At 37.9% G+C, this 21,759-nt stretch overlaps 1 protein-coding gene across 4 annotated transcripts in view; it reads right to left on the bottom strand.

The window, feature by feature from the left end:
• Positions 1-21,759, bottom strand: part of Cacna2d3 (calcium voltage-gated channel auxiliary subunit alpha2delta 3) — a 903,262-nt gene that overhangs the window by 588,650 nt on the left and 292,853 nt on the right. The gene's annotated exons all lie outside the window — the stretch shown is intronic.

The following is a 21,759-nucleotide window of genomic DNA, read 5'->3' as shown; positions in this document are numbered from 1 at the left end:
CACAGATTCACATACACAAGCTCATTGTGAAATTTGCTTGGGGCTTAGAAATGTTTTCACATTTTCCCACAATTTATACAGGAAATTGTTGTGTAGCAAGAACATAATTAGTATTAAATATGATTAATTCATACTGTGGGGAAACTCAGGAAGTATTTTGTGTTTTCCTACTGCATTGCGGCTTCTTTTTTTCTAACCTTCACCCATAGTACAGTCGAGTAGACATTTACAGGCCATTCTCTCCCCAATATTTTAAACAGAATGGCAGGTTATAATCAGGGAACTTGGACCTTCTCCCCCCCAATGACTGGGGAATCCTCTTGTGATGTTAAATTTTAAATTTTCTGCAGTATAATGAAATTAATGAAAGACTACTTAAAAATTATCTCAAGTGAATGCTATACCAACACTGAAGAAAAGTCCATGGCAAAACACAACCACTCCACATTTTGGGGGCTTCACACTGCTGGGTACCATGGTGAGGCATGGGAATTGAGCCTACACACTTGGCCACATAATACCAACATGGCAGAAGCCCCAGAAAACCCACAAATTTGTCCACACTCACTGAAATCTCAGCTGCAGCAGAGAAGCCCAAGACCACTCTTACAGAAAGCAGTGTCATGCCCAGGTTCTCCCTTGAGGACAGGATCTAGAGCAAATTCCCCAGTCTAATGCAGAGACTCTTCTCCTTCACTCACACACACACACACACACACACACACACACACACACACACAATAAATAAAGGGAAAACTGCTTGCCATTATAATATTTACAAGAGAACTTTCCATGGGTCTTGAGCTTTTCTGAAAATTGGTTTTATGACTTTTCTTTTAGTTGATTAAAGCTAATCTTACTTCCTTTTAACATTCCTTTTTAAAATTTGAGGATCCCATCTCATATTAGACATGCTCTAGGGGGAAAAAAATGTAGCTCATTAGGAGTGGAAATCTATAGCAGCTGCCAGTCTTTCTGCTTTTGTTGTTGTTGCCCGGCTAAGAATTTATTCTGTATATGACAGAGGACTGACTTCACAAAACCACACCATCCTCCTACGAGACCATCCCACAAGCTGGAGCCTTTAAGCCAGAATGATTTGGACTAAGACAGGCATCTGATCTCTCTTATTGTCAGGGGCAAATCCCCAATGGTAAAGACAGATTTTTCCTTTCTCAAAGTAAATGGAGCATAAGTTTGTAAAAGGAAAATCAACTTTACTGGATGTAGGAAAGCTACAGTAACTAGATAAGTTATGGTAACACAGACTAACTAAATTCATCAAGGAAATGAAGTCTAAAGAGTTTCACAAAAAAAAAAATCAGAAAAAAGCAACATACACAAAGAGTGAGATGGTTTAAAATAAGACAGACTTCATTATCCTCCTTCACTTGTTTTTTGTCAACTTAGGGACCATCAAGAGGAGAAATGAAGCTATATTAAAAGGTAAATGGCAAAAAAGAAGAAGCATGTGGAAGTTCCAGATTTGTAACTGACCTGACGTTTTTTAAGGACTTTTTTAAACATCCATAAATGGGCTCACAGCTGCAATGGTGTGAATCATCAGCGACATCTAGTGGAAGGAGGTGGTATGGTGTCTAGCTGCCCCTTAAATTCAAATCAGATCTTGGACCTTAGTGTCTTACCCTATCTTAACATTTATTGCTTGCAGAAAAAAATAGGTGACCTCCATGTACTTTAATTTAATAAGTCTTCCTGAGTTTAGTCTGAAGATATGAACATGGAAGAAACGGTTAAGTTGCTTAGTCAACTTGGCAAAGATCATGCTTGCAGAGGACCTGCGAAAGTCTAACTGTTGTAGGCACCAAGATCCTGGCTATATAAAGCCACATTGTTGCTCAGATTGATTTAATTCTAGTGGAAGAAGAAAGGGCTGCACGGTAAACAAACACCAAGGTAGTAATTATGTGACTATGGGCAATGCTATTTCATTCCTGTCAAGCACATTATGCTTCAGACATTTTTCAAAATGACTTGACATTTTTTCTGCGTGACATATTTTGGGTTTGATACAGTGAAAACAGCTGGCTGCCTCCTGCTGCCTGGCAAATCCAACAGTGGAGAAGCAATACTAAGGGTTCTTAACTTTGCTGCAGGATCTCTTTTTAAAAATCTCCAGAAGAAACTGCTTGTCTCCACAATGTTGTTTGGAGGAGAGGGGAGGAACAGGGACTTTGCAGGCAGAATTTGAGGTCCTGGCCCTTACTCCAGATTCCCACCATCTCCATCCACTTCCTAGTTATCTGACCTTGGCAATGTTGTTAACCTGTTAATTTTGCACTGTGAAGTGCAAAAGCCTCCCCATCCCACCCCACCACACGCACCTTCCAGGGTTGTTGTGACTTGTTAAATAGTCAGCCTAGTGCCTGAGGTCAGTAACCTGAAGTCATATCCCTAGACTAAGCTGTAAAGGAGCAAGGAGCATGTCTCATGTATTTACGACTTACAAGTAGGGATGCTGGATTCAGCAAACAGACACAGTTAAGTTTAAATTTCAAATTTAACTGATGATCTATATTTTATCTGGTGATTCTACCATTTGACTAGGATAGTCCTGGCTATTGTCCAAGAGTAATTATCAATAGCTTCTCTTTCACATAACTCAGAGCCCACACTAATCACAATACCAAACATGTAAGAAGCCCTCAAGTGCACATCTTAAATAACCAAATGAATGGCTATTTTCTGGATGGGAGGTTCAAGGAGAAGCATATGTGTACAAGATGTTTACTAATTTAACAACAACAAAAAAAAAACCTCTGTTAACCAACTCTGAAAATTTTTAGACAACAGGTACATATTGATAATCTTTCTAGAACTCTGCAATGCCAGAGAACCAGGCAGAAAGTATTCCCAGCTCATTCTGAGTAGAGTTCAGCATACAATCAATTAAACAGTCTCCCTGTTCTGAATTCTGGTATCACATGAGACAGAGAGTAAAAACAAAGAAAGAAAAAGTGAGGCGAGAGGGAGGGAGAGGGAGAAGAGAAAGGAAAATAAGAGCTAAGGAAAAACACAAGAGTAGACACAGTACAAGCAGACACATTGACAGGAAGCTACATGACATCACATCATTGAATCTAGAAGGATTTTATAGAATGATTTAACAGAATGGAAAGAAATCAAAGAAGAGGATTTTACAAACAGACATCACCGCCAACTGTGGTTACAAATTATTTTGTGGGATGGAAGAGAAAACATCAAAGGATGCATTTTTACACAAATAGAACTATTAAGAATCAGATTTGACAGTTGACAAGTTCAGAAAAGACAGAGCATCTAGCCTGTATTTGCAGCTAGATGCCTGAGAACTTGCCAATCTATCAAATAGCCACCCAAGCTTTGAGATTACTCTTCTGACTTCAAAATCCATGGTCCTTGATCCACTGAGGCTGCTTCAAGGAGGGTACTTCCTTTCTCCTCTTCAGTGAGCAAGATAGATAGAATGCAGAGATTAGGTGAGGCAGGGATAGAGATGTCAGAGCAAAGCTGCTGAGGCCATGTAGGTAGGATACAGGGATATGGAGATGAGGGCAGTGGGGTTACAGAAATGTAGAGGTGTGGTGATTTAGGGGTACAGTGGAGGATGGAATGGTAAGCAAAGGCAACGCGGAGAAATCGAAGTGCTATGGACCATGGTAGATCATAAGTTGCAGAGGTTGTGGTGGAAGCTGCCTCTCACCAGTTGGCCCATCCCAGGGTGCAGAGTCCACCCGAGATCCTCAATCCCTCTGCACCTATAATCTAACAGAAATGCAAAGCAGAATCATCTCTTCAGCAGAGTAAAGCCTTTCCTTTCTTTAGATAGGCTGCCTGTCAGGAAATGGGCTGGGCTAATGCACAACCAGGCACAAGTGGTTGTTGCCCTGTAGGCAAAAACACAAACAGATTGCATGCCCTTCCTTGAAACACATGAAAGTCCAGGCTGTCCTAGAGAGCTCCTTTTGTCACTTTAACATCAGAGCCCTCTGCTTTCCAGGGAGTCATGAGCTAGAGGCGTCTCCTCCAGCCATGATCTGGGGTCCTGGGCTCTCCTTACAACCTGGCCAAGGGTAGACACCCCGGGCCCTTTCAACCAAGATGAATTACATAATCTCTAGGGTCCAGCAAATGAAAATACAAGCCCCCCTTTTCAAACATCATTAAGAATTTCAAGATGGCAACAGGAGAGAATTAAAGCAAGCATGGGCCCTGCTGAGTATAGGGCCTGTGCACCCACACAGGTCCCTAATGCATAAGGCAGGGCTAGCTCTAATGCTTCAGGCAGTTAGAGAAAAGCCACAGGCTGGGGGTCTGGAAGACCCACTCCACACAGACTAAGGAATTTTCTGCACAGAAAGGCAAGCAGAGCCTTATTTAAAACCAGGGACTCAAACAGTGTCCACTCTCTGGATTCAGAAGCTAGGGGCACCTCTGACTATAAAGCAGATGAGAATAATCCATCACCAGTTACATGCCTGCAGTGCACAGTCACACGACCACCTGCACAATCTCCACATTCGGTGCCAATACAGCACAAAGTCAGCCACTGCCAGCTCTATGCCAGGCACTGTGCTCAGGCTGAGGATGCACAGAGGGTCTCACTTGATCTTCACCAGAACCCCTCAGGGAGGCAGAGCCCCAAGGCTGAATAAGAGAATGAAAAGGAGCCATTGCAGGCACTGCTGTCAGCAGCTCTGATCTCTGGCTTCCCTCTGAGGCTACTGCAACCAAGTTTCAGACACTAATGAATAATTACCCCTAATTCATTTCTTCTTTCCCTCTTAAGAAATTTTTGTAATTCAATCTGACTACCCCAAGTAATTTCCTTCTAGAAATCTAAGCATCCCAGATAAGGCTCCTGTTCCCTTGCTCCCTACTGCTAACCCCAGGCCTTCTCCAGATGTTACCAACAGACTTATTCCGCTGTAATAACAGACAAATAGAGATGCACACAAAAAATATGAAAAATCATTTTCATTTCTAGTCTGCATTATATCATATTGTACAAATGATTCTAAATCCTACATTTGAAAGTTAGTAATCTGCTCTGGGCAGTGTCCTCGCCTTACCTGTGGATCTGCTTCATTCTTTTGGACTCCTGCCTAGAATCCCCTTTCACAGGCTCACCACCATTTTTTTAGTTTTTCCCACACACACAGGTAGCCCTCTGCTGTTTGACTTTGGCTAAATCAAACAATATCACACCTTAGTGCACATGTGCTAGTGTTTCTCCCATCTCCCCAAACCCTTTCTGACATTTGATACTGTCATCATTATTATTACCACCATCATTATTATTTTGCCAATTGATTGGCAAAAATGGCATCTTGCTGCTTTAATTTACTCTTTCCTGATTACTAGTGAGGTTGAGCATCTTCTCTTTGACCATGGAATTCCGCTTCTGTCAACTGACTACCTTTTGCCCATTTTCTACTACTACTTTACAGTAGATTCTGACAAGTTTTTATTTTGGTATTTTTCTTACTGATATAGAAGATGCCTTTCTCTATCACAGGTACTCATCCTTTATTGCCTATATAAGAAAAAAATGTCTTTAAAATTTCAGAATTGGAAGCATTCTTTGCAGAAGTCCCTGGCACCAGAGACTGGTACAAACTCAGAAAAGATTTCTGACATTACTGCAATTAGGGTCTACAGCACAGGAAGTACAATCTACTATCACCTTTTCCTTTTGGACAATTGTCATTGTCCAAGCACAATAGATGCTGCAAACCACATGAGGGATGATGCACAGGCTCCAACACAGCCCCAGGGGACTGTTGACAATAATCGTTACCAGGTTCAATTAACTGCTTCACAAAAGCAGGGCTCACTCTCTCTAGCCAGTGAACCTTGACGTGCACACATACAATTAGAAGCAAAGAATAAATTAAAAACATGTCCTCTCTGCCAGGCCTAATCACATTTTTAAAGTTATAAGTGAATTATAGAAACAAAGACCCTGGACAACGCTGAGGTTATTCCTAAGGCTCTCAGGGTGAGAGCAGAACATCCATCCCCCAAGCTGCTGGAAATCCAGGTTAAGAACATAACTCTCATCCCAAAGCCTTCTTACACATCTTTTGATCCACAATGGTCTGAAATTCACTCCTTTAAATATCTCACTGTTCTGAAATGGGAATTTCAACGGCACTATGCTGCTCAGTGGCTTGAAACTCCCCTTCTCATATGTATTCATTAAATCCTTATCACCAGAGTGTTCCCAACTCTCAACAAGATAACTGTGAAACGGGAAATAGTTACTTCTCCCAGAAAAGCACACAGGCCCGCAATAGCTCCCCATCCTCACCTGGTAGAGTCCAGATGAACCTTTCTCATCTGTTCTGCTTTTTGTCATGTTGGAAGGATATATACCAATAACTTGAACCCAACAGCAGATACAGCCAGATGCCCCTTCAACCCTCCTGGCTCAGGACCAAGTGATTCCTGCCCTACCTTTCCTCGTCTTTAGTCTACTGAACTTAATTGAAAAAGGGCACATGAAGGAAACAAAAGAGAGCACAGGGTGTCTGGCTTCCTGCATTGGGCACCTCCAATTGTTGCTAGTCCCCTGTCTGCCATTATGAGTCTCAGCAAATATTCTCAAGTCTTTCCTTTTCAAGAAAACAATGCACAAAGATATTTACCTGAAGAAAAATTGGTCTATAGTAAGAAGCACCCAGGGCCCTTGATACAGAAAGGCAACCAATTACAAATATGCTACCATAGCCACAAACAAGTTCACTGCATCGTCATCTGACCACAGGCACCTCTTGATTCATCTGAGTGCAGGAGTCCCTAGGAGAGAGCATCCTGCATATTATAAAGGGTGATTTCAGGAAATTATGGGAACAACAGCATGAAACACTGCAGGAGACAATGCTGTTGCCCAATAGAAAATGTAAACCCCAGATTACCCCATCTTTGCCACCTCTTTGCACCCTTGTTTCCCAAATTCATCACAACTTCCAATCACCCATCAAGGCCAGATCAAAAGCTGATCTGATAAAAAGAACATTCATAAATAAAAGTTACTTTCTGGGAAGTCCAGTCAGACACTGTTCCTAGAATGAATGAAAACTGGGTAATTTCTGACTGAGGTCTACCACTTCCTCCAAGATAACTTTTTGTTGTTGTTGCTGTGCTGGATGGGGGTACATTGTGGCATTTACAAAAGTTCTTACGATATATCAAATACAGCATACTTGAATGCACCCCCTCCACTACTAAGGTAATTTGGGGTAATATATTTAACTTCTTTGAGTGTCAGTTTCATCATTCATGAAGGATTAAATCCAATAGTCATAATCCTCCAAATGCCACTTCACTTGATGCTCTGAAATGCAGACACTTCTCGTGAATCTGAGTCAAGATCCTATCACTCTTTTCAAGGAATAAGTCTAGTCTGGTTGTGGACCTGCCGGATATGACTGAGATTCAAGGTCAAACCCAAACTTGGGATCAGAGCATGTGAAATCTGTAATGTCCAATACAGATGAGTCCAAACAAAGGAAAATGTTTCTGATTTTATCCTGACAATGTTGTCCGTGAAAACTGAGTGAATAAAGTTCCAGACTCCAGACATCTCTATCTGCTAAGACATTTCTGCAAGCATGGAGGTGCTCCTGGAAATTTAAATTAGAGGCCATGCTCCAAGACCATCTGCCCTACAGCTAAATGTCACTTATAATTCAGAAGGTCTCAGAAAAATTTGGTGCTCACAGCCAAAAGGAAGTATAGACTATAATAAATGGCTGGTGTTTAATAAAGAACACAGAATGCTTCAGGCAATTATGAAATTTCTTTTAAAGGCATTTATCAAATTGGAAAAGGAATATAAAATGTGTCTTAGAAGAATTCCTACTTGTTTTTCTCTTTTGATATATACAAAGGAGACTGTTTAAAACAAGCGAGTCTAAATAGCTTCCTAGCCTACTGCTCTTGAACTCCACGACTACAGAAGAAGAACGTCCCAGGTCTTTGCTCTCTACGCCTTAAGGTAAGGGCCTCTCACTATCTGCACACACCAAGGATGGCCCACAGCCCTTCTGCGGATAGAAAACCCCAATCCTGTGGCCCACCAAGCTCCCAAAGAGGCTCAGGTTCTGAGTCTAGGCTGCCATACTGCTATGGAAGTCACTCCCAATTCTGCAAACAGCATCGCCACTTTTTCTCTTTGGAAAATCATGCTTTTGACTCTCTTCCTAATAGGCATCTAGCATTTGAAATAATCCCACATTTTTTTCTCCCGTCACTTAGTCCTTCTTCAAATATTTATTGAGTGACAGCTGTATGCCTGAGCTCTCATGACCGTGCCAAAAAACAGATGTGGTCCCTGCCTTACAGAGATAATGGTCCACAAAGGAAGCAGAGATGAAATACATAATTATAATCGACATCTTTGTATTTCAAAGATATTAGTCAAAAAAATCACAATAATCCTAATAGTTACCCCAAACTAGGATCATCTTTGTGCCAGAGAGTGTACTAAATACTTTGTGGAGGTTAATTAGCCTAGAGAAGCTACGCACTCTGGTAAGGAGAGAATAATCATCCTAATTGCACAAATGACGAGACTGAGACTCTGAGAGGCTGACCCTGGGTCTCACCACTGGTAAGAAAGAAGAAAAGAAAGAAAAAGGAAAGGAGAGAGAAAGGAGGGGAGGGAGGAAGAAGGATTCAAGTCTATCTCTTTCTGTCTTAAGAAGGCCTCTCAACAGCCAACATCTACCTCATCCCAAATATTAAACAACATTTAACAGCAAACATTAACACACATAATGCATCCTCCTTTGTTTCCTTATAACTAAAGAGGTATTTTAACCAAACAAAAGTGGTGGCTCATTTCTCTCCCTGACTGTCATTCTTCCCCTGCCATCCTTCCCCTCACCATCAGAAAGACGCCTACATTTCAAGCCATCTCAAGTTGAACAAGATGACAAAAGTCTTTAAATTCTGGGAAAAAAATTTTCATGTTAATTAATATGTTCTCAGCCACCTGAACCCTTTCAGGAGGAAGAATAAATTATGAATACATTCATAAGCATGACATAATCATTTCCAAATAAGTCAATGCAAAGGTTAATTTGGTTTTGAATGTCTTTAGCTATACAGCAAACTATGGTTTGAAGTAAAACAAATCATTTCACTTCCAAAATTATGTTCTTAAAATTACCCTACAAATATTTTTTTGTATTACTCTCTTAAATTTAAGAACTCTTTTAAATTTAAAATAAAATCGTCTATAAGAGGCTTTGTATGGTCTTTACAAGTAATCTTTTCTTGAAATATCCCTGTTTTAGTTTTAAAACAGATTGCTTGTGTCTATTAGGGTTAGGCTTAGGGCTAGGGTTAGAGAGGATTTTATCTCATAGCCTGTTTCCTTTGGAACCATGATGTCTGTAGAAGTTGCTGAATTTTCTAAAAGCATCAACACGCATCCTAGAGAAAAATTATTGCTATCCCTTCTATGTGAAATACCACAACTTCACAAACTAATTCTAGTTCAGGAGGGAAAATCAAGCCAGTCCCAAACTTCTGTTTACCAGGAGTAACATAAACTATGAAGTCTAAAGGGATTCATGACTGTCCAAAGTCACATGGTTGATTAGCAAAACCTCAGGGTCCCTGGCTGCTAATACAAAGACTTCAAGGGAGAAAATTAATTTTTCTCCTTCATTCCTGTCTATCAGCATGAGAAAAGCTGGTATCCCATTCCTTAATTATCCTGCATTTTTATTGTTGTTGTTTTATTTTACTATGGAGAGTAAAAGGTCAAATCTAGGTCTTTCTATGACAGGCTGACTCTTAATGGCTTTTAAGGGTATTTTAAGGAGATACTCATGTTAGAAGTACACTTTCTAATATACACAAAGACTTAGACATGACATGAAAATACTGAGTTTTGCTGTGACACACCCATCACTTGAGGCTGGTTATGCCTTCCTCTGAGGACCTGTGTTAAAACAACTGACTCTGAGTGAGGTGGTGGGAACCTGCCTAGCAGTGAAAACCTGAGTTGTAATAGCGTGTTCCCCTTCCAATTCGTTTCCTTTTTTACAAAATGTTTTCTCTAGATGCACATAACTGTTTAGTAAAGTAGACTGATAAATATGTATTTATATGTATTACTATGATAAATATGTATTCAATAAAATATTCACTAAATATAATTGCCTATAATTAATTAGTATAGTCACATATTTGTAACTGCATATTAAGTCGTAGATTGGGTGAAAAAATAAATCCATGAACTTATTACAAGTAACAATAAAGGCCACCTGTTTTATTACAGGGTACCATTAGTATATGAAAATGTGTTTGAACCTACAGCAATAAATTGAATGGCCTCTGATTAAGCTATGTTTATTTGAAGACAGAATCAGCTTTTTCTAATTGAAGAACAGATGACAACTCCATGGATTACTAATAGTTCAAGACTTTGGTGATAATCAGCCATGGTTTTTAGTAATGGTATCACCATTATGGACAGCAAATTTGTTAAATTCTAACAAATATTTATGGGCAGCCTACAAGATGTTAGGTACCTGTTCTCATGGAGCATATTTTTTGCTTCAGGAAATAGAAAATGAACAAAAACTCATTTGAGAGTCTTCCAAGAAGGGAAGAGAAAGAGACAGGGCCATTGTAGAAATTTTTTTCTGAATTACTTAATAAATCATTCAAATAATTCAGGATAAATTTTATCTTAAATTTATATTCTTATAAAATTTTTGTTGTGTGAAACGTAAGGACAATGTGGCCCTCTGATGCAACACAGTTTATTGGTCTTTGGAGCCAGAGAGACCTGGGTGTAATTCTGACTCCTCAACCTGCTATTGTGTAATCCTGTGCCCATCACTTGGCCTCACAATCTTCAGTTTTCCATATGTAAAACAGGTACCTCTCTCATAGGATTTCAGGGAAGTGGAGGTGTGGCTCAAGTGGTAGAGTGCAAAACCCTGAGTTCAAACCCCAGTCCCATCAAAAAAAAAAAAATTCATAGGATTTCAGGGATTAGACTAAGTGAAATTAATGCCTGTGAACTATGTATGCCACTGCCTGTATTTAACGTTTCTGATAATGATGTACATTACTCTTATCATTTTTACTATATTTTATTAGTATTAACTAACAGAGAGGCATATCCTAAAGTTGTTAGTCATGAAAGAATTTTTAATTGGAATAAATTAGGATTACATACCAAAGGTATACTCTTAGAGCTATGTTTTTCATGAAAATCTGTATTACAAACTAACCTGAATGTAGAAAGTGTGGTAATTAATCCATCTGTGTAAAGGTGCTTGCTTTATTGAGATTAGAAATTTTCTTCTGAGTTGTCTATTTTTGGATTAACACCAGATTCAAGATTAACTTCAAAAATTCAATAGCATTTTGCAAAACCCTCAACTATAAGATCCTTGGTAAAAAATCAGCATCGTAAGGGCATTCTTGTAATTGCAAAAGAATTTGGTGGAAAAAGATCCTAAGGTAATTTCTTTTTTTTTTTATTGTCTACATTTATTAGTTGAAATTATTCTTTTTTTGTGGGTCATTTTATTTTATTTTATTTTATGATTCATATGTGCATACAAGGCTTGGGTCATTTCTCCCCCCTGCCCCCACCCCCTCCCTTACCCCCCACTTCGCCCCCTCCCTTTCCCCCCCTACCCCCTCAATACCCAGCAGAAACTATTTTGCCCTTATTTCTAATTTTGTTGTAGAGAGAGTATAAGCTATAATAGGAAGGAACAAGGGTTTTTGCTGGTTGAGATAAGGATAGCTATACAGGGAGTTGACTCACATTAATTTCCTGTGCGTGTGTGTTACCTTCTAGGTTAATTCTTTTTGATCTCACCTTTTCTCTAGTTCCTGGTCCCCTTTTCCTATTGGCCTCAGTTGCTTTTAAGGTATCTGCTTTAGTTTCTCTGTGTTAAGGGCAACAAATGCTAACTAATTTTTTAGGTGTCTTACTAAGGTAATTTCTGAGGTGTGCCAATGACTTCTGCACTCAGCCTTCTTAATGAAAGACACTAAGATTTCTGGAAATGTACTGTGAGGCTCTGAATTAGATTAGTAGAACCACAAAACTTTTCTTTCACATGATTATAGATATGCCAAGAAAGCCTCAGTGTCCCAAAATGTCCCCTCTAAGAACTGATAACTGAAACACCACAACCGGGGTTGGGGATTTAGCTCAGTGGAAGAGCGCTTGCCTGGCAAGTGCAAGGCCCTGAGTTTGGTCCCCAGCACCAAAAAGAAAAAAGACAAAAAAAAAAAAAAATACCAAGGCAACTGAAACACCACAAATACTCTGAATGTGGGAACAAAACTGAACTTTGAAAGTTTTTGTGAATTTGAATTTTTAAAAAAGTTTAAATTGGCGATGTATTCTTGTGTTAAAAATATATTATTTAAAGCAAATGTGTTTTAAATAAACATTTATTTATAAAATCAATATCCCCAGGATTGAGAAAAACAACTGAGAGAATCTAAGAGTTAAAGAAATTACAAAAGAACCGAGGACTTTGGTAGGAAAGCAAATGCTTTAGAAGGCAACAATTTAGATTTCTGTAACCACTGTTACCCACAAATTAAAGCATACATGGTTGTGATAGAGAAAAGAATGTTGTAACAAGAAAGATTAGGACAATGGAGCTTCACTGGGTTGTTCCTTCTTGAAGCAATTAGACACACACACAAAGACTCAGGGTTTATAAGCATATAAGTAGCAAAGATAAAAGAGGTTTGCTAATGTGCAAACATGGTACATACTAGTAAAAGATAACTGAAAAAAGAAAATAATGCCCTTTCCAACTGAAGTATAAAATAAAATGGCTATTCAAACAAAACCAGGTCAGGTATCACTGCTTTACAGGTGCCCTTTCTGTTTTTAAACTTGTTAATATTAATACCTTCATCTAGATTTAGAATAGGAAATGGTAATAAAGAAACTGTAGAAATTATTATTGTTATTGTTTTTGATAGTATGAGGTTTGAACTCGGCCTCATGCTTGGTAGGCAGGCGCTCCACCACTTTAGCCACTCCACCAGCAAAACTGTAGAAATTATAAGCTTTTGATAAAAAATGTTTACATTTCAAGATTCTATAATAAAAATTCATTTTTCTCCTTGGATGGAAGATGGTCCATGTAGTTCTTTTGGAACAAAGAAGTCAATGTTTCTCTCATTGGTTAATGTATTTGAAGATCAAATCATGGGAGTCTACCCAGCTATATATAGCATATCATTTTCTCTTCCTCATCTCTTTAATAACTATTTCCTAATACAAATTTAGTTGATGAAGTACATTTAGGTTACTTCATAATTATACTAAGTTACAATAGGAAATTTATAAAAACTAATAAAACATGAACATGTATTCACAATATCCAGCATGCAACAAAAAACTACTAGACATGTAAAGAGATAGAAAAGTGTAATTTAAAAAAATATTTGAAATGGCCCAATGGTAGAATTAGCAGGGAAGAAATTTTAAATAGCTATTGTAGATATATTCAAAGACTTAAAAGAAAATGTGAATATAATCAATGTATAAATGGAGAATTTCAGCAAAGAAATTAACACTAAGCAAAAAAAAATAGGATTTAACAAAAAGCCTGGAACTAAAAATACAATATATGAAATATAATACATAATGAATAAGTTTAATGGCAAAGTAGAAACTATAGAACAGTTAGCAAACTTGGGGAAAAATAATAGATAGAAATAAGTCCCAAAAAAGTTAATGGCAGCAATATTAAACAATCTAAGCTAGACGTCATTTAAATTCTAGAGAGAAATACAGAGAATGAGACAGATAAAATTCTAGAGAATCAAATGTTTACAAATTTCCAAATATAGTCAGAATATTTACAAATCTCATCAAATTTCAAGTAGAATAAACACAAAAGAAAAATCAGACCTAGGAAAATTCTTAGCCTATCACACTGTACAGTATACTAAAAACCACATCTTGAAAACAGCAGCAGAGGATACTGTATACAGAGGAACAAAGATACACATGCTGTTCAACATTTTATCAGAAGCATTAAAGATCAGAAGAGAATGGAATTGTATCTTTAAATTGCTAAAAAAAAATTAAGATGTCAACTAAAAATTCTATACTTAGATTATCCTTCAAAAATGAAGGTGAAATAATATCTTTAGAAAAACAAAAGCTAAAAGAAGTTATTGCTATCAGACCTGCAATGCAAAAACAAAGCTATAAGAAGTTAAATAGAAATGATAACAGATGGAAACTAAAATGTATCAGAAGGAATGAACAGTGCTAGAAACAGCAAGTAAATGAGTAAATATATTACTGTCTTTTTCTCTTGTATCAATTTCTTTAGAAGGCAGCTGTTTAAAGCAAAAACAAATTAAAAATAAAATTTGTCTTATGGGGTTTATGACACATTAGTATAAAATATATTGGTGGTATGTAATTGGAATTATATACTCTTATAAAGGCCCTACATTTTAGGTGAAGTGATACTTACCATACCAAATTAACTCTAGATACACACTATACTTAAGGATTCTTATTGTGTCCCCTAAAGCAACAACTTTAAAATGTTTTAAGGTAGATAAAAAGCCATTAGAGAAATTAAGTCATATGCTAAAATATATTCAACTAACCCAAAAGAAAGTAGGAAAGAACAGGAATAAAAACTAGAAGCCTGGGGGTATAGCTCAGTGATAGGGTGCTTGTATATCATGCATGAAGCCTTAGGTTTAATCCCCAACACAACTAAAAGAGACCAAGAAAGCTGGAGAAAGAGAGAAAGAAAAATTAAAAATACAATTATTTCAACTATTACATAAAATGTAAATGAACTAAAGCATCCAAATAAAAGGCAAAGGCTGACAGATGGAAGAAAAAGAGAAACACCCAACTATATGCTACCAGGGTTGCTATTAAATATAACAATACAGATAGATAAAAAATACTGGAAAAATAAGAACCATATAACCAAGAATACTGACAGTGATAAGAATGTTTCTTAATGACAAAAGGTTCAATTCACCAGGAAAACAAAACAAAGTCCTATGTGATACCTAATAAGAGCTTCAAAATACATGAGCAAAATCAGAACTAAAGGGAGAAATAAGTAATCCTCAATTTTAACACTTACATACCACAGATTAAACTGAATTTCTTAGGGACACAGTAGTGCACACCTGTAATCCAAGCTACAGAGGCAGTAGGAGCCAGGCATCAAGGCCAGCATGGGCAAAATTAGAAAGATCCTATCTCAAAAACAAAATAAAAAATAAAAGGGTTGGGAATGTGGCTTAAGTGGTAGAGTGCAAGCATGAGACCTTGGATTCAATCTCTAGTGCTACAAAAAGAAAAAAAGTTCAATAGAATGTATTAAAACGGAGAGGGGAAGTGTAGTGAAAGCACTGTTTAAAGGGAAATTAATAGTGTCCACCGTTTATATTAGGAAAGAAGAAATTAATGCAACACTGTACATAAATCATAAGCATTTTGTTCAATGAAAAGGCCAGATCCCATAGAATATTAGTATATGATTACTTTTTTATAAAGTTCAAGAATGTGCATAACTAATCTATGATGTTAGAAATCAAAACAGTGGTTTCCTGGAGAGGCAGAAAGTAGTTAAATGCAAAGGAAGCAGAAGGAAACTCTCCCTAATTATGTCAAACTTATCAAGTTTAAAGACCTATGCATTGCACTGTATGCAACTTTTACATAATAAAATAAAACACAGCACCCATCCCAAATGTAATCAGATAATAGTTTATGCAGTTGTCTGTCGGTAATGGCCCAAAGCCTGGCATTCTTGTTACCTTTTGCATTTGGATCCTTCTAAACCCTGTGCTTATAACATAGTGTGGTGCCTACCTAGAAGGCTACTGAGATCCATTCATTGAATTTCAGCATCTGTGAGATGGAATAAGAGCTTAACTATCATTTCGATATTACAAGAGCATCCTTTCTAGGGTTAAGCAAAGAAGCCACTGCAGCAGATCCTCGAGTACATAAATGATCCAGTTGAGATTGTAATCATTATAACCTGGATTTCCAGACCTGCAGGTCAAAGCTGTCTCTGTTGGATCAAGCTGAGATTCCACCCACAGCCCCTTCTTCTCCCACAGAACCAGAAGTGAGGGTCACGAGCCTAACATGTGATCAAAAAATAATTAACACACAGCTCAAAGTCATGACATTGACCTTAGTCCGAGTTATAATGACCAGTCAAATGAACAAAACCAAGAGTACAGTGTGCATATATGCTTAGAGGGGTATGTAATAATTGAGAAATGACTTTGCCATTAAAATGCTCACGCTTAACAATTCCTTGGCAGCTATTTATACATCAGTCCTATGAATAAATGACACAGGGCAATTCTTAACTAAGAAACACCCCTTCTCTTTTCATTTATTTCTCCTGTGGGTGTAACCTCTATCTCTCATTTAGTACACAAAAACCAATTAGTTATCTCTGAAAAACATTTCTATTCTGGGGCCTGAGTCTTCCTAGCTCTCCCTCCACTCTCTCCTTAAACCTTTTCCAACAAGGAGCTCAACACCTTGCTCTGTAAAAGTGGAAAGGAATGAACCTGGGGTTGGTAGGCACACAGGAAACTCCAAGAGGACAGTCATTCTCTCCCCTCAGAAGTACTGCTGCTTCCTTTGCTCTTGTTTATAACATTCACTTTTTCCAGTTTTCCCTAGAGCAAGAGCCTCAATTTCCAGCAGGGAAATGCTATCCTGGGGGAGGGGGTTTGAGGGAGGCTCTGTTCTGCTATTGGTCTCTCCACTGTCCTTTCTAATTCTTTCCTCCAAACTTTCTTTCCCCAGGGGCTGGTGTTAGAAGTTCTAAAGAGAGTTCTGTGCTCCTAAGCCATCCTTCTCCTCCCCTGGGTTTCCTTCACCCTAAGCAACCCCCAACAGCTACAATGGTGAGTAGGTTAGGGAGCTTCTCCAGGAACTCTCAGTGGTCATTCTAGCTCAGGGATTCCCATCCACTCCAACCTGCTCTCCTCACTTTGAAATCAGGCCACTGTGTTTGCAAGACAGGTGCTTGCAGTATGGAGAGGACCAGAGGGGACATTAAGGATATTGTATTCTCAGTGCAGTTCCTATCCACTCTAATGCTTGTTATGCCTCTGAATGTCACCAGGCTTTTAAATTTTTTTCCTATTACTTACAAAACAACAAAGAAAAATTATTATAGAAAACTTGGTAATGGAAAAAGCTTCTGTAGTATACACAATTCAAAACCACATTTTTTTTCCCCTCTGTGCACCAGCTCTGAGCAATTGGCACTTATTTGAGACAGCTTTCAAAGAAAATATGTTTATGGTTCAAAGATAAGCAGGTTTTTAGTAAACTGAAGGACTTTTTTTCTTCTCCTTCTCCTTCACTGCCAGTGGAAAACTCCCCAAAAAAACACATAAGTAAGAAAGGAAAGACATTCTCTCTGAGTTACCAGAATGCAGACACAGTTTTCTGGAAATTTATTAATAGGTAGAGTATACAAGGCATATGCCCTTCACTCCTTGTCTCCTTAATTAAGTTTTGTCATCAAAATAATGAGGATGAAACAGTAAGATAATCACTTGTGATGTAGGTTGGTTTTTAGAAAACTTTGTTTTCATTATAATTATTAATCTTTTAATAAAATCTTTATCTGAATTCACATCATAAAATTTTAGAAAGGGAAGATGTTATCAGTTATGACTGAAATTGCACTAATGAAGCTGTCAAGAAATAAAAACTAAACCGAGATAGGGCCAATCTAGAATCCATAGCTCACCATAAACAGGGTCAAGTCAGAGGGTTGCCCTTGGGTCTTTAAGAAAGCTACTCAGCCAGTGAAGACCAAGCAGATCTGGTTTCTATGGAAGACTGCATTTTGGTTCACTCAAACATGCTGCCCATCAGACGCTGTATTTTGTCTCTTGTCCCAATTTATGTTAAGAACAAATTTTTGCTATATTTAAGGCCCTTATACAGGGGACCACAGATGTTAAGGCCATGAGCCCACTGGTGAAAATTAAACCTCTGGGGAGACTACAGGAGGAAATTAAGTGGAAAATAAAATCTTGACAATAAAGAAGGCATAACTTTTATTTTTGATAACTTTTGATGACTGACAAATTCTTCACTTTTAAAACATTTGAATTTGCAATCATGCAAAGACTTCCATCTAAAGTGAGAGGGAAAATGAGCCAAACAATGTACGTACATGTAAATAAATGAACAATAAAAATTTTTTTTAAAATAAAATGAGAGGGAAGTAGATATATCACCTCTTTTCTGTTTGGGGAACAAGGAAGCTAAGACCTATGAAACTTTAAACTACATCATTTAGGAAATTTCACAAAAACACTTTTTTTTTTTTTTTTTTCTGTAGGAAACAGACTTCTACTCCCTCTGTTCTTCCTGTGCTAACAGTTCAGGGTCCTCCTCAGCATTACTGCACAGTGAGCAGATGATATCTGAGACTTTCTTGATAAAAACAGTCCTCTGACAGGGTTGTGGAGAGGTCAGTGGCACCCGGATTAACAATTGATCAGCTCTAATGGACCATCAGCACAATAAACTGAGAGACCACGCACTGGCCTGCTACCTCAATAATAGCAATGGTCTGTCACCCAGGCTGTTAACAGACTTACACTTAATGGCACTGGAGTTTCAGCAAGCTTCGGTGCCTTCTTCTAAGCATGGATGGGTTCTCTGATGCACATCCACTTTGCCGAAGTTCTCTCTTTTACAGATTTTTACCAAAGTGGACAGGGTTTGCTCTGACCCTGAGATTTCTCCAAGGTCTGAGGTCCAGATAGTGAATGACATTCTGCAATACTGACAAGTTACTGAAACATCTACACTTGTATTCTGATGACAATGGTACCCTCTGATAGTTTTCTGTTCACATATAGAAAGGGTGACAGAAAAGAACCTTCTGGACTCCCTTTTCTTATTTCCAAGAGAACAAAAACTTATTTTCTTAGTGTCTGCTTTTTGTTTTTGTTTTTGTTTTTCAGAGAGAGACCTTAATGCTTCATTTGTGTTTACAGCACTACATCTGACAAGGAAAATCAGTTGTACAACATCAGAATTTTATTGCAAAGTTTAAGTAACAGGAAACCAGAACACTCTTAGAAGGTAACAATAGCTTCAGATAGACAAAAAAGAGTGTTTCTACATTAGTCTAACTAGAACTCTAATTTTTTTTCTGCTGAAGGATAAGTAATCCCCTAAAGTCCATGAGACTGACCCCCCAGGTCCCAACCCACCTATGCTTAGTAGAGAACTTATCTCATAGTAAAACTGACAATAAATGCCAGGTCAGGTTTTCCAAAACAATTTTGACTTTCAACAATCTTTCTCATTCCTGCAAACTCACTCCTTGCTCTGGAGCAATGAATCTAAATGCTTGGTCCAGGAAAAACCAAGAATAAGAATATTCTCTAAAATAATCACAGGAGTCAAAAGTAGACAACCCAACATTAACACAATATTATCACCTCATACACAGTCAATATTCAAATCTTTCTTTCTAGTTTCAAGATCCAATTCGAGATTATATGTTGCATTTAGTTATCATGGGTCCTTAATATCTTTTAATTATGAAAAAGTTCTCTGTTATTTCACTCCTTCTCTCCCTGTCTCTCCTTCTCCCTCTTCCTTTCAATTTCTTTCTTCTATTTCTTGGATCTGATTATGTAGCTCAGGCTGACCTCAAACTCACAATCCTCCTGCCTTAGCCTCCCCAGGGCTAGGATTACAGGTGGGTAACACCATGCCTGGCTAATTGTCTTTCTTAATCTTGACATTTTAAATGAAAAGTATAGTCAATTACTTCACAGAATGTTATTCAATCTAGAATTGTCTGATATTTCATCATGGTTAGATTCAAGATGCACATTTTAGGCAATAATTCTACTCACATGACACTGTATACTTCCAGATCTTCACATCTGGAGACATTTGGTGTTACTTTATCTCATATTGGTGACATTCATGTTACCTGTTTTAGGTGGTATCTGCCAGATTTCTCCACAGTAAAGTTGCTGTTTTCCATTTGTCATTAAAAGTAGTGTGTAGGCAGATACTTTGAGACTGTAAAGAACCTGTTCCTTATCAAATTTTATCCATCAGTTTTAGCACTCATTGAAGATCCTTTTGTGAAGCAATTACTGCCATAATTTTCTAACTCCATCATATCTCCCATATATATTAGTTAGCTTTCTACTATATAACCTTTCTCTCCTCATTTATTTATGCTTTTATCAACTTATCCATACATCTATTTATCAGTCAAATGATGGATTTTTGTTTCATCTATTGTTACACTCTGATTTGAGTTGATTTGAATTGAGTTTCTGTCATTTACAACTAGAACATTCGGAAAAGCCTCCAGGACTCCCAAGGAAATGGAACCATTCCCAGGAAAATACATTCAAGAGGCTTAATACGCCATCTTTGCACTTTTAAAAGTGCTTCTGGATGCTTCCATTAAATCCCTCTGGACCACTCTAGGAAGTCCAACCCCTTCCTAGAGTTTGAAGACTGAAGATGAGGCTTACTAAAGACAAATGTGGCCAGTAAATGACCCCTATATTTTTATGGTGCCACCATGTAGGTTTGGCTACATGAAGGCAAAATTCTTCTTCCTTATATTCAAAGTTTGTACTGCTGTTCTTTGCCTTTTCATTTGTAGTTTTTTCTGAGACTGGGGCAAGCTCCCCACTGGGCTCCCAAAGTTACCAACAGTTCCTAGCAGTTCTCTACACCCCCCTAGAATCTCTTACACTTGTCTACATTTCTGTCTCTGGTTTTTACACTTGCTAACTGTTATACTTGAAAATGAGCCCCAGATTGTGGGCTTGGTATTTTCTAGAGGGCTAAACCCCTTTTCAACCCTTTCCACTCAGCTCAACAATTCAGGAGGCTGAACTGTATCAATTACACCAACAGCTGGATTCTTCAGTGGGGGGAACAAAAGCAGGAGAGGGTTGTTGGGGTCTCTTCTGTGCAAATTCCACCATTGCCTGCCGACCATGAATGACTGCACTCCTCTTCTAAATACCATAGCCATTCACACTGGATTTTGGAAACCATTCATTCTCCTTACTTCCTCAGGCCTGAAGTGGTATGCCATGACACTTGTTGGTTTCTGTTGACCTGATCACACATTTATAAAAATTCCTTTTATTAAACATTCATCAATTACCCCACTTGAGTGTGCATTCTTTCACCAACAAGGAAAAAAATACAGATGGAAGTGATGATGAGAGGTCCATGGGAGTGAGATACAACCAAAGCCTTCTTTGGTACTGCCATCTTTTTTGTACTTAAAGATTTATGTCTATCTTTATCTTTTCCATATAAATGGTAACATAGCAAAATAAATACTATTTCTTAATTATGAACACATGTCACTAAAAGAAAGATGTTCTAACAAAGTACAGATTTTCAGATTTGCTCCTTCAGTTTTTCTAACAGTGAGGAAAAGCCACAAAACTCAAAATGACAATTTAGGTAAGTTCCTGCAGGAGAGACCCAAAAAAATGTCCTAGTATTATTCCATTCACTTATTACCTTTTGCTATATTTTCTATGCACTTCGACATCTCCTCAACCAAACACAGACTGCCATGATTGGATATGAGATCTATTGCAAGAATTTTATTAAACAGATGTTCAAATCCTAAGTATGTGAATTATTTAACTTTTAACAATCAGGTTAGAGTCATCATGACCTTGTTTTCAATCACT

The sequence above is a fragment of the Castor canadensis genome, chromosome 10 (assembly GCF_047511655.1).
Source record: "Castor canadensis chromosome 10, mCasCan1.hap1v2, whole genome shotgun sequence".
Lineage (NCBI taxonomy): Eukaryota > Metazoa > Chordata > Mammalia > Rodentia > Castoridae > Castor > Castor canadensis.
This window is presented reverse-complemented; position numbering and strand designations above follow the sequence as displayed.